At 41.1% G+C, this 3,113-nt stretch overlaps 1 pseudogene across 1 annotated transcript; it reads left to right on the top strand.

Moving 5' to 3' along the window:
- The first annotated feature begins 449 nt into the window (after positions 1-449).
- On the top strand, positions 450-1,563 carry LOC148891843 (general transcription factor II-I repeat domain-containing protein 2B pseudogene; annotated as a pseudogene). The gene is made up of 2 exons (XR_016116474.1): positions 450-1,347; positions 1,400-1,563. The product of XR_016116474.1 is annotated as a general transcription factor II-I repeat domain-containing protein 2B pseudogene (transcript).
- Positions 1,564-3,113: the final 1,550 nt, after the last annotated feature.

The following is a 3,113-nucleotide window of genomic DNA, read 5'->3' as shown; positions in this document are numbered from 1 at the left end:
CTCAGGCTTAAAAAAGAAAGGTAGATGCCGAATGTAGAATTTTCAACAAAAATTTGAGAGCAAAGTATTTATCTACTGAAGTTAGAGGTAAAGCTGTGTGTTTAGTTTGCGGGGAGGAGATCGCCGTGTTGAAGGACTACAATTTGAGTCAGCATTACCAGACGAAACATGCAGAGAAATATTAAAAAATAACTGATGCTGAAAGAGTGCAGACATCGGAAGCTTTGCTAGCTAAACTGCAAACGCAGCAAGGCTTTTTTACCAGGCTTCATGCATCTAGGGATGCAGCAACCAAGACCAGCTTTGTGATATCCCACAAAATAGCCAAAAACAGCAAACCATTCTCAGAGGGGGAGTTCGTGAAAGAGTGCTTGGTAGACTTGGCAGCACTCATATGCCCTGAAAAAAAAGCGGCATTTGAGCAAGTCCCGCTGTCCAGGCGAACCGTGATGAGAAGAGTCGAGGACATTGCGGGGAATCTGGAGCTACAGCTGCAACGTGAAGTGCCAAGTTTTGACTTTTTCTCCTTGGCTCTGGACGAGAGTTGTGATGTCCGTGACACAGCCCAGCTACTCGTATTTGTCCGCGGGACAACGCCGGACTTCAAGATTACGGAGGAGCTGGCAGCAATACGTTCGTTAAAAGGGACGACGACAGGGAGCGATCTCTTCACTGAGGTAAATGCTTGTATGGACTCGTTGGGACTGAAATGGGACAGACTGGCAGGGGTCACCACTGACGGTTGTCCAAATCTTACCGGGAAAAATGTCGGACTTTTAAAACGCATGCAGGATAAAGTGACTGAAATAGATCCTGATCAGAAATTAGTATGTTTACATTGTATTTTACACAAACATGTGTTGTGCAAATCAGTGCTAAAAAAATTAACCATGTTATCGATGTTGTTACTAAAATAGTTAACTTCATCAGGGCGCGGGCACTGAATCACAGACAGTTTGTCACACTTCTGGAGGAGCATGAGAATGAGCACAGTGACATTGGCTACCACACTTCGGTGAGATGGCTCAGCCTGGGCAAAGTGTTAAAAAGAGTCTGTGATCTGAAAGCAGAAATCCAGGAGTTTTGTGAGACAAAAGGCAAGACCATCCCAGAGTTTGCAGATGAGGTCTGGATGGCAGATTTCGCATTTGCTGTTGATGTGACTGCACTGATGAATGAACTGAACACCAAGCTGCAAGGCAAGGGCCTTTTTGTACATGAAATGCACAGCTTGGTGAAGGCTTTCATGAGAAAGATACAGTTTCTTTCAAGACAACTGGAGAGCAACACCCTCACTCACATGCAAACCCTGAAAGAAGTCACACCATCAGCTGATAACCTCTGCAGGTACTCATCCATGTTAGGAGCATTGCATGGTGAGTTTGCAAGGCGATTTGAGGATCTAAGAACAATGGAGGATGAAATGCACATGATTTCCTCTCCCTTTACCTTCAGTGTGGATGATGCACCCAGTGATGTTCAGCTGGAACTCATTGACCTGCAATCTGATGGAGTACTGGCAGAGCACTTTAAGTCAGGATCTCTGCTGGATTTCTACTCTTCTCTCAAGGAGGAGAACTTTCCAAACTTTAGGAGACATGCTCAGAAGATGTTTGTTCTCTTTGGCTCTACCTACATTTGTGAACAAACATTTTCAATTATGAAGTTTACAAAATCCAGGTACAGATCCTCTCTCACTGATGATCGTCTGTCAGCTGTGCTTCGCATCTCCACTTCAGACATTCAGCCTGACTTTGATGCACTTGTTAAAGCCCAGCAGATATTAGATTTCTCTCACTGAACAAGAAAAATGAACATTGAAACACCAAACGAGGCAGTTAGACCACAGATGTAGGCATGTTACTGTAAGGCACCAGATAACAATGAACTGGGACACTTTTTCACAAAATCACAGTTCAGTGACAGTCAATATGTTGTATCTTGCTTAATGTTTGGTGCAAAAAGACAATGTTGTGATGTCTTTAAAATGCTCAGAACCTTTACACAACTATCCAACAGTATATGGAACTCAAAATGTGTTTTCAAGTGAATGTGACAGAATATGTTTACTAATATGAGTTACAAATAGTAAAAATGTTAATATTTTGTCTACCATTGTGTTGAGAAATTTGATTGAATACATTTTTGTAAGGCAGCCTAGTTTTTTCAGTTTATTTGGTATTTAGTTTCATTGCTTAACTTTAATATATACTCTTGCCAGCTTGTCAAAACAGTGCTATTTACTGCTTTTTAAAAAAGAAATACAATTAATATTATGCAGAATTGAGTTCAGCCTTTTGGCCCGGCCCTCCACAATATTTTATGTTTCTTATGTGGCCCCATGGAAAAAAATAATTGCCCACCCCTGAATTATGCTGTCTGGCTACACTCTCACCAACCACTACTTTGGAGTCACTGATTTCATTCAGATGGCGCAGTTGATACAAAATGCATTCTACCTGTGTACTTCTGCCTCCACTCTTATAGGTCACCTTAGGTTCCTGTCTGTGTGTGTGAAGAACTGTACAAAAAATAAAAAATCGAACTTACACCATCTGCGTTCAAATATATAATGACATAAAGTATCCACAAAAATGTTCGAATGTATCGTTTTCCGCAACTCGAATGTTCGTAAGTGGGGAACGTCTGTATATACATTACATACACATTACATTTTCGCATCCTTGATTGTTGTGTGAGTGTAAAACAGTTGAATACACGCCCTTGACTCTGAAGACTGAATACACACCCTTGACTCTGAAGATGTAAGGCACACGAATGTGCACGTGCTAGTGTGGCTCTTCATATCAAGAAAAAAAGAACATGTCTCATGTGTGTGTCTGTTTGTGTGTGTGCGTGTGTGTGTGTGTGTGTGTGTGTGTGTGTGTGTGTGTGTGTGTGTGTGTGTGTGTGTGTGCTATTAGGTTTACTTTTCAGTGAAAATGTTGTATATTGACAATGTTGTCCAGGAACGACAAAAATGCCTTACAGTCATACAATGATACAGCTAAATTCGTTTTTGAGGGGGAGGAGAAACCTGTTTTCCAAAATATAATGAAGAGTTTAGCAATGTTGTTAACAGATAATTAAACATTCCTCCTTATTTTAATTAT

The sequence above is a fragment of the Hippocampus bargibanti genome, linkage group LG11 (genome assembly GCF_051943395.1).
Source record: "Hippocampus bargibanti isolate YZ-2025 linkage group LG11, ASM5194339v1, whole genome shotgun sequence".
NCBI lineage: Eukaryota > Metazoa > Chordata > Actinopteri > Syngnathiformes > Syngnathidae > Hippocampus > Hippocampus bargibanti.
This window is presented reverse-complemented; position numbering and strand designations above follow the sequence as displayed.